General features: G+C 41.3%; 1 pseudogene; it reads left to right on the top strand.

Annotated features, from left to right (window-relative positions):
• Positions 1 to 9875: 9875 nt before the first annotated feature.
• LOC126209064 (5S ribosomal RNA) lies at positions 9876 to 9993 on the top strand (annotated as a pseudogene).
• Positions 9994 to 11255: the final 1262 nt, after the last annotated feature.

Raw genomic sequence — 11255 nt, forward strand, 5'->3', positions numbered from 1 at the left:
ACAGTGCGACGCCCCGCACGTCCAGAATTGCTACAGAGTTTGCTTCTGAGTTTAAACACTTCCGCTGGCCACCAAACTCTCCAGATATGAACATTATTAAGCATATCTGGGATGCCTTGCAACGTGCTGTTCAGAAGAGATATCCACCCCTTCGTACTCTTACGGCTTTATGGACAACCCTCAAGGATTCATGGTGTCAATACCCTCCAGTACTTCTTCAGACATCAGTCAAGTACATGTCACGTCGTGTTGCGGAAGTTCTGCGTACTCGTGGGGGCACTACAAGATATTAGGCAGCTGTACCAGTTTCTTTGGCTCTTCAGTGTATATGGAATGTATTAAATTAATAAAAAATTGAACACACTCATTTGATGAAAATTATCGAAGTTCCGACATTCAGCGGCTCTCACTGAGTGAATATATTTAACTACATTGATTGACACTCGAGAAACGGCAGTGAACAATAGAGAATTTGGAAATGTTTCTTGAGCAGTATGTTCGAACAGTAAATGTGGTGCAGAGCAAAAAATCATAGTTTCCAATTTCTAAAAGAAAGACGGGATTTTAGTATGATTAAATGGAAGTATTACTGCTGTAATCAATAATTTGTAAGCCTAAAATGTTGAAGAGAGAGTACTGACTGGATAAATGTGAGAAATGTTCAACGTTCAAAAGTTTCACCCAAAGACCCTTATTTGAATTCAATGTAGATATTGAGTTCACACTAGTATAGTTATACCAAAAATTAAAACATTTTAACTGTTAAACAGCTGCCTAGCAAAGGGCGTTCTATGGTAGTCACTACAACAGTTGTTGTTGTTGTTGTGGTCTTCAGTCCTGAGACTGGTTTGATGCAAAAAAATGGTTCAAATGGCTCTGAGCACTATGGGACTCAACTGCTGAGGTCATTAGTCCCATAGAACTTAGAACTATTTAAACCTAACTAACCTAAGGACATCACAAACATCCATGCCCAATGCAGGATTCGAACCTGCGACCGTAGCGGTCTTGCGGTTCCAGACTGCAGCGCCTTTAACCGCACGGCCACTTCGGCCGGCTGGTTTGATGCAGCTCTCCATGCTACTCTATCCTGTGCAAGCTTCTTCATCTCCCAGTACCTACTGCAACCTACATCCTTCTGAATCTGCTTAGTGTATTCATCTCTTGGTCTCCCTCTACGATTTTTACCCTCCACACTGCCCTCCAATGCTAAATTTGTGATTCCTTGATGCCTCAAAACATGTCCTACCAACCGATCCCTTCTTCTAGTCAAGTTGTGCAACAAACTTCTCTTCTCCCCAATCCTATTCAATACCTCCTCATTAGTTACGTGATCTACCCATCTAATCTTCAGCATTCTTATGAAGCACCACATTTCGAAAGCTTCTATTCTCTTCTTGTCCAAACTAGTTATCGTCCATGTTTCAGTTCCATACATGGCTCCACTCCATACAAATACTTTCAGAAATGACTTCCTGACACTTAAATCTATACTCGATGTTAACAAATTTCTCTTCTTCAGAAACGCTTTCCTTGCCATTGCCAGTCTACATTTTATATCCTCTCTATTTCGACCATCATCAGTTATTTTGCTCCCCAAATAGCAAAACTCCTTTACTACTTTAAGTGTCTCATTTCCTAATCTAATTCCCTCAGCATCACCCGACTTAATTCGACTACATTCCATTATCCTCCTTTTGCTTTTGTTGTGTTCATCTTATATCCTCCTTTCAAGACGCTATCCATTCCATTCAACTGCTCTTCCAAGTCCTTTGCTGTCTCTGACAGAATTACAATGTCATCGGCGAACCTTAAACTTTTTATTTCTTCTCCATGGATTTTAATACCTACTCCGAATTTTTCTTTTGTTTCCTTCACTGTTTGCTCAATATACAGGTTGAATAACATCGGGGAGAGGCTACAACCCTGTCTTACTCCCTGCCCAACAACTGCTTCCCTTTCATGTCCCTCGACTCTTATAACTGCCATCTGCTTTCTGTACAAATTGTAAATAGCCTTTCGCTCCCTGTATTTTACCCCTGCCACCTTTAGAATTTGAAAGAGAGTATTCCAGTCAACATTGTCAAAAGCTTTCTCTAAGTCTACAAATGCTAGAAACGTAGGTTTGCCTTTCCTTAATCTTTCTTCTAAGATAAGTCGTAAGGTCAGTATTGCCTCACGTGTTCCAGTATTTCTACGGAATCCAAACTGATCTTCCCCGAGGTCAGCTTCTACCAGTTTTTCCATTCGTCTGTAAAGAAATCGTGTTAGTATTTTGCAGCTGTGGATTATTAAACTGATAGTTCGGTAATTTTCACATCTGTCAACACCTGCTTTCTTTGGGATTGGGATTATTATATTCTTCTTGAAGTCTGAGGGTATTTCGCCTGTCTCATACATCTTGCTCACCAGATGGTAGAGTTTTGTCAGGAGTGGCTACCCAAGGCCGTCAGTAGTTCCAATGGAATGTTGTCTACTCCGGGGGCCTTGTTTCGACTCAGGTCTTTCAGTGCTCTGTCAAACTCTTCACGCAGTATCGTATCTCCCATTTCATCTTCATCTACATCCTCTTCCATTTCCATAATAGTGTCCTCAAGTACATCGCCCTTGTATAGACCCTCTATATACTCCTTCCACCTTTCTGCTTTCCCTTCTTTGCTTAGAACTGGGTTTCCATCTGAGCTCTTGATGTTCATGCAAGTGGTTCTCTTATCTCCAAAGGTCTCTCTAATTTTCCTGTAGGCAGTATCTATCTTACCCCTAGTGAGATAAGCCTCTACATCTTTACATTTGTCCTCTAGCCATCCCTGCTTAGCCATTTTGCACTTCCTGTCGATCTCATTTTTGAGACGTTTGTATTCCTTTTTGCCTGCTTCATTTACTGCATTTTTATATTTTCTCCTTTCATCAATTAAATTCAATATTTCTTCAGTTACCCAAGGATTTCTACTAGCCCTCGTCTTTTTACCTACTTGATCCTCTGCTGCCTTCACTACTTCATCCCTCAAAGCTATTCATTCTTCTTCTACTCTATTTCTTTCCCCCATTCCTGTTAATTGTTCCCTTATGCTCTCCCTGAAACTCTGTACAACCTCTGGTTCTTTCAGTTTATCCAGGTCCCATCTCCTTAAGTTCCCACCTTTTTGCAGTTTCTTCAGTTTTAATCTACAGGTCATAACCAATAGATTGTGGTCAGAGTCCACATCTGTCCCTGGAAATGTCTTACAATTTAAAACCTGGTTCCTAAATCTCTGTCTTACCATGATATAATCTATCTGATACCTGTTAGTATCTCCAGGGTTCTTCCATGTATACAACCTTCTTTCATGATTCTTGAACCAAGTGTTAGCTATGATTAAGTTATACTCTGTGCAAAATTCTACCAGGCGGCTTCCTCTTTCATTTCTTATCCCCAATCCATATTCACCTACTACGTTTCCTTCTCTCCCTTTTCCTACTACCGAATTCCAGTCACTCATGACTATTAAATTTTCGTCACCCTTCACTATCTGAATAATTTCTTTTATTTCATCATACATTTCTTCAATTTCTTCGTCATCTGCAGAGCTAGTTGGCATATAAACTTGTACTGCTGTAGTAGGTGTGGGCTTCGTATCTATCTTGGCCACAATAATGCGTTCAGTATGCTGTTTGTAGTAGCTTACCCGCATTCCTATTTTCCTATTCATTATTAAACCTACTCCTGCATTACCCCTATTTGATTTTGTGTTTATAACCCTGTAGTCACCTGACCAGAAGTCTTGTTCCTCCTGCCACCGAACTTCACTACAGCAGTATGCTGCTCTAATCTCCTCAAATAATTTGGGATAATTTGAGAAGTGATCGAGTATGTTTCACTCCTAACATAGCTCGCATGAGTTACAGGAAGTGTGTGTTTTTGCTTGAACAAGCAGTTCCGTATTAATCATACTAGTTAGTGATACTAGTCGTTAAATTAGTGTTCCTAATCCGTCATCAGACTACGATCTCTGGTAGTGTCTCTGGGGAGCGTGGAAACTTTGTGCTGTGGTTTCAGGTCTCTGCAGACCTACCTGCAACACCACAACACTCATCGGCACCAATTCCTCAAACGTATTTAGCAGCAAAATTAGAAGAAATCAACCAGTTTGCCAACCAGATAGAGTGCAACAGAACTTACCAAATAACCAGGACGTGATGATGGTCAGCCGGCCGATGTGGCCAAGCGGTTAAAGGCGCTACAGTCTAGAACCGCGTGACCGCTACGGTCGCAGGTTCGAATCCTGCCTCGGGCATGGATGTGTGTGATGTCCTTAGGTTAGTTAGGTTTAAGTAGTTCTAAGTTCTAGGGGACTGGTGACCTCAGAAGTTAAGTCCCATAGTGCTCAGAGCCATTTGAACCATTTTTCTTTTATGATGGTCAGTGTGATTAGTTCCGTAGCAAAGACCGAAACCAGAAGTGTTTAAAAAGAAACATGTACAAAGTCATGGCTGAGGGCCATTTGAGGTATTCCTGGGAGAAAATGAGAAGAATTCATCGAAACTATTGTACAGGTTGAAGTCGTAATTCACAGATGCAGTTACTTGAGGTGCACTTGAAAAGTAAGTTACTTGAGAAATAGAAAATAAGTCACATGGTGTCTAGCAGTGAGGTCGGCTGTACCGGGTGAACATAATTAAGGTGCAGCTACTCACAGAGGTCCAGTGTGGGCTATAATTATCGTATGGCAGTGAAACTTTATAGATATCCTATTACGGTGAAGCAGAACCGACTTGTGCCGGAAAAAAATTAGAGACAGTTTTGACCACTAGGCACAAATCTGGTGCTGTGAATGCATATAAGACGTGTAGAAATGTTACCGTATGTAAAGGGTTGGGAAATGGACGTGAGCAGAAAAGGTCAAATAAGTGAGAAAGAGCTAATGTTGATTTTATTATTAATTGCCACTTACAAAATTTGTTCAACGTGAGCCCCGGAGACGTCGACGAGGTGCTGTACAGAGCCAGATTTGCATCTGATAGCGAAAGCTGGAATTATTATTTTTTCCAGCGTAAATCAATTCCTCATTAACGGATTAGTATATGTACCTGGCAACCTATTTCGTATGTTCGTACCTTCTTTAACCCCTTATTCCGTGAATATATTTCTAGGCACAAGACAAAAGTCAAAAATCTTGGAGCTGCAGAGGTGCCCTAAACACTCAGGAAAATGGAGGACTTGTCAGAAGCGTTAGTAGCTTCATGCAGAATAAGCATCTACCGGCACTGGAGCTCAAAGACAGTTAACTTTCCAACTATCAGCACAGCATTGGTATGATACGAATTCGCGACATTCGGCATAAAGAGGTTAACAGCCTGCAGGAATCGCGGCAGCACTACGATTTCATCCGAAATGATGCCTGTGTGGCCATTGAGGGTCTATACGATGCATTGATCCTTTCAATGGTTTAACATAAAGCCAAAACCTCTTAGGAAAGTCCGTTAGATCGGTAAATAGAACTGTATTTTCGAACTCATTGAGCGCAAGGCTCTCCTTATCCTAATTTTGGCTTAATTTTTTTCTTGTTATAGCTGCGATGATTTGGCTACATTTAATCTGCGATGAAGGTCTCCTCGGCGAGTCATTCATTCCTCACAACTCTGCCTTGCATATAAGTAGCTCATTAACGCGTATCGTGAAAAGCTCTGGAACGTTATTCATTTAAACTCACCATATTCAGCCTCCAAGACGAATGTTTGATGATAGCTGCTTAGGTAATTTGAAATCTGTTCCTTGTTTCATTTACAAAGCAGGAAAATATTTGCATTCTTATTGACACCCGTACACAAGTAAAGCTTTAACGGTCTGATTTCCTACTCTGTGAAAACTAAGTCCGAAAGTCTGATTTTGTTTGTAACCAGGAGACCACCGGCGCAGTCTGAAATCTGTTTCTTGTTTCTTTTACAAAGCAAACAAACCTCCTTACATATCTTTGCATTCTTATTGACACCCGTACATTTCAGGCGGGATTTAGAATTTCATTGTTATTAATACCTGATTTCAGTCAGCTTTCTACATTGATACTGTGTGGGCATTATTACCGTTTATATGCTAGCCTAATTCTGGGATCTTTCCATGGACGCCTCTTCAGTTTACTAATATTATAGTAACGTTTTCTTTCTTCCATCTGCCAGGATGAATGCGGGGCTGAAATTCCTCCGTCCCTGGGATAAGAACGCAATTTATCGAACTTGTGGAGGTCTCTCTCTGTTGCAGAAGACCCACGTCTGCATGCCACGTTCACTGGTTTTTCTGTGTGTACTGCTCGCCAGATGTATTAAGAGTGGCCCTACAATTCTCCACACGACAGAGTAGGTCGAGAAATCAACATCCAAGAAGGATGATCGATATTACGTTTGATAAAGAGCAGGATGAGAGTGACGAGTGGATGTAATTCTGGATGAAATGAAATTAATGTAAGTGAAATTACAGATCTGACGGACACAGGCGCCGTAGGGAAGATGTACGTTAATGTTACTGGACTTATAACTTAAAATAATGTTAAACGGTGACTAGAACACTGAATTCCGAAACTATATTTACTGAAGGTTCCGGGAAACAGCTGCTTAACTATGCGAAACAAGTTCAGTTCAGACGTCTCTGATAACCTCATTGTCGTCGGGAGGTAAAATCCTATACTTCTTTCCTTTGTCTAGATAAGACCCTACTTGAACAACAGGATTGTCTACGACATTGTAATCATAGAGAATAAAGGGGGGGGGGGGAATAGCGGTACGCTGACATTGGCTATCCAGAGCATTTCATTTATTGGTATCTCAAATTCTGAAATAGATGAAGGTAAAGTGATCCATTAGATACAATGTGTGAAAATTTCACCAGTCTCGCAGATACCGAAGAAAACACTTCTAAAATCCACCACATACGTTTTCAACTTGTAATTTTCTTCGCATACAGTATTTCGAAGACTGAAATTTACAATCAGATTTGACCTTACATTTTCTTAAACTTTGACAGATTGGTGATCATCCAAATAATGATAGATTGTACATGCACGCTTTAAGTTGATGTCTCTTGTTGCCCATTAATGATTCTGTACATCTAAACTGGTTGCACAATGAAGAAGTTAGCAGTTCTCGGTGTGTTTTCCAACACTGATTTTCCCTTCCCTGTTCGTTCGAGGATCATCCTCATGGAGCTGTAATTTTTTTTAGTTGCGACAGTGAATGTTACAATACTTGTCATTGATAACGTAACAAAATGCGATTAAATACATTTTCCGGCTGCACATGCACACAATACGACCAGTTTCTTCACTCCTAACTCGATAGTCAGTACGAGACGTCCTGTCGATACCGCTTCATAAGTAAAGCCTCTGACGTCAATTCGTAGGAGCCCTCTCGCCCACATAGAAAACTGTCGCGTGCGTGCTAGAAACTGCCCGGAAGCAACAGCACACGATCGTCTCTGACATTTCAGGCGAAGCCGATCTGTGTAATTCATTGTGCGCTCCTGACTATGGCGAGCACACAATTCAGTGTAATACTTGACTATCAACTACGACTTCTTATGTGCTGTGAACGTGTATCACTATCACACAATGATGACTGTCACGGTTTTTTTTTTTTTTGCTGAATTTATTTTTTAAAATGTTTAGGTGCCGAGTCTGAACACTGCCCGGAAGCACAGCTCACTGGCCGCTTCATCGGCAACGATCCAGTTGGCAAGTATCGCCTTTTCACCGACGAGCTTTTGCAGCTAATCCAAGTTCTGTGATACCACATCTCTCTTAATACAGGGCACGTATACACTGTTTACCACAATAATTACAAAGCAGTAAGAAATAATCAGGAGGGCGTGAAACTTATAACATCACCCACGACTAATTGTGATATCAGTAGACAATTAAACTAAATTTCGACAGACAGTATTTTACCAAGGTCCTGCGAACTCAAACGTGACATTATTGGGAGCATGAAACCCTAAAAATAGAAGTATTTTTTTTGTAAGAGACCATGAAAAATAAGGTAACACAGACCAGCTGCTGTGTGTTCATTTATCATTATCTTCCAGTTTTTATCAGGAGGTCAAGTGGAAAGCATTTTGCTGGTATGACGCCAGGTAAGTATCTTTATTCAGGCTGTCATGTTTAAAGGGCAGTGAATGAAAACGAGACAGATGGAAAACAAGTAAGTAAACGGTTTATTATTTCAAAAGTAAAAGCCATAACTCTCAATACATCTATCCCACCGTGAGGCAAGACGGTCATTGCTTTCACGGGAAAATGTTTGCGGTTGCCTATGGAACTATGATCGTACCTAGGCGTGCACCTATTCGTCCGAAGCAAATCGACTGCCACGAATGTCATTCTTCAGGGCTTCAAAAATGTGGAAATCACATGGAGAGGGATCAGGGCTGTATGGAAGATGTGCAAGAGATCTTTACCAGCGAAACCATTTCCACAAGTTTCACTACTAACCCCTTACACATCCTCATTTCCGTATTTTTGGAGCCCTGAAGAAAGACATTCGTAGCCAACGATCTGCTTCGGACGGTGCACTCCTTGGAACAATCATGGTTCCATAGGCAACCGCAAACATTTTACCATGAATGCCTTGACCGTGTAGTGTCACAGTGGGATAAATGTATTAACAGTTTTGGTGACAACTTTTGAAATAATAAACAGTTTACATACTTTTTCCCATCTGTCACATTGCCATTGGATTACCTCTTACACTTGTCTTGTAGGAATGAAAAGCCGGAAACTATGGGAAGGGTAGGGCCTTATTGTCAACAGCGTATTTGGGGTCGTCTGATCCGCAAATTCTAGCTACTACAGTGGTATATGATAACGAAAACCTTGTATATGACGTATTTTGAAACTACAATAGACTGATGAAGTTTGTTTCGTTTATTTCCAAGCGTATACAAGGGTCACTGTCGTAGGTATTAGTCCTATGATCAGGATGGGTCCAAAAACAGTTTTTATGAGACTGGCTTGACAATATTCACAGCTCTCGTCGCCTTTGGCCTACCAGGTTCTGTTCCCAACGATTCGTCACCCATGTCCCTGCAGTACATGCTAATTAATCGCATTATTACGTTAGTTAGCTGTGAAGACAAGGACACCATAGGGCAATTAGATTTTTGTAACTTTTTATATTTATGGTATGTCAAGTTCAGAACTCAAATATACCTGTCCCAAAGCAGTTCGATGCGACTCTCAAAAATTCTTGAGAAAATCGACTTTGAAGTTTTCCTATCACTTTAGTAAGCTAAAGTAAGGTGGCGTTTTTTCGACAAACAGTGTGGCTATGTGATAGAGTGGTCGCTTGAGGTGTATATGTGATTTTTTTTAAATAAAGGTGCATGTTCTATATGCATTTAAGTGAAACATAAAACAAAAGAAGAGAGACAAAATTTAATTTCTGTTTTTTTTAATTATACTTAATTGATTAATAATCTTTCTAACATGTGTGAGACTGGTTCTGATCTGTCTTGCTACCACAGTTGCGCAAGGATGCTCTGTGAGTGTTTTAGGAATTTGTGTTGAAACTACGGCCCGCGAGATAGGAAGACACCAGCTCATCATGCAGAGTTCAGAAGAGTGAAGCAGTACAGTCAGTGATGTACTCAGACAACGATCTCAATGTCGGTTCCACTACACTCCTTGCAAAGGAAACTTTATTGCTAACAGGAATTAGTGTACAGTTTCAGTCATAACTATATGTTAGCAAAAAATGAAAACCTTACGTTTTCGTTATTAAGGTTTATTTATACTTTAAGTATGACTTCATGACATATTAAAATACATACAGAATGCTAAAATATTGATATGGGGTGTTCACAACTGTGAAGCGATATTCCTAACTATTCTAAGTTTCTTTAATAGTAAGACAGCAATGGCCTTGCCGCAGTGGCTACACCGGTTCCCGTGAGATCACCGAAGTTAAGCGCTGTCGGGCGTGGTCGACACTTGGATGGGTGACCATCCGGGCCGCCATGCGCTGTTGCCATTTTTCGGGGTGCACTCAGCCTCGTGATGCCAATTGAGGAGCTACTCGACCGAATAGTAGCGGCTTCGGTCAAAAATACCATCACAGCGACCGGGAGAGCGGTGTGCTGACCCCACGCCCCTCCTATCCGGATCCTCCTCTGAGGATGACACGACGGTCGGATGGTCCCGGTAGGCCACTCGTGGCCTGAAGACGGCGTGCTTTTAATAGTAAGATAGTTGATGACCATGTCTAGGGGTCGATAAAATACAAACAAATTAAATACAATTGGAACCAGAGATATCAATTAAGCTAAAAACACACAATTAAAATAACCAACTAATGGATGCGGTTAGTAAAGAACAGTCAGAAAGAAGAACACAATTAAAACAATTCAATAACTTGAGGGCATAAAGCGCTCTACGTTCGTTAAATCAGATATCCCGGGTTTCTGCTTCAATTAAGCCCGACAATCATGAATATGTTTAACTACAGGTCATGGTTGAATGTACAAAAAAAAAAAAAAAAAAATAGAAGCGATGGAGATGAGCGCAGTTCTGAGTGTCAATTGAATATCACTTGCTGGCGTACCGCAAGCACACGTGTTTGCCTTTCGTCGGCTGCGGCAGTGGCGGCAGTGTGAACATGAAAATCTATTCTAAACCCCTCTCGACTGTTAAACCCCAGTCTGATACATTTCCTATGTATTAGGTGAAGCCGGGACTCCTAGTTGTTCCCTAGCTAATTTAATTGGCATGGTACACGCTATTTTGCTGGAATAGTGGGTATGTCATTGGCCTTAACTCGCTCGTAAGAGTTAACTGTCAGTGCTCGGTACGATTCTCCATGCTAAGAGACTTTGCAATTTAACTCCTTATGAGTTAAGACGAGACTGTGAACAAGTGTTCACATAATGACTCTCCCAATCGTCTCAGCGTGGCGCGCGTCGCCTTGCTCAAACACTCGACGATTTGCTGCAAAACAAAGAGCGAATTTAAAAAAATGGCTCTGATCACTATGGGACTTAACATCTATGGTCATCAGTCCCCTAGAACTTAGAACTACTTAAACCTAACTAACCTAAGGACATCACACAACACCCAGTCATCACGAGGCGAGAAAATCCCTGACCCCACTGGAAATCGAACCCGGGAACCCGGGAACCCGGGCGTGGGAAGCGAAAACGCTACCGCACGACCACGAGCTGCGGACAAAGAGCGAATTTCTCTGTCTACAATTTGCCTGTATTAAAGCTGGTGACCACACACGGTTTCTCCCTGGTC

This window comes from Schistocerca nitens, chromosome 1, assembly GCF_023898315.1.
Source record: "Schistocerca nitens isolate TAMUIC-IGC-003100 chromosome 1, iqSchNite1.1, whole genome shotgun sequence".
Lineage (NCBI taxonomy): Eukaryota > Metazoa > Arthropoda > Insecta > Orthoptera > Acrididae > Schistocerca > Schistocerca nitens.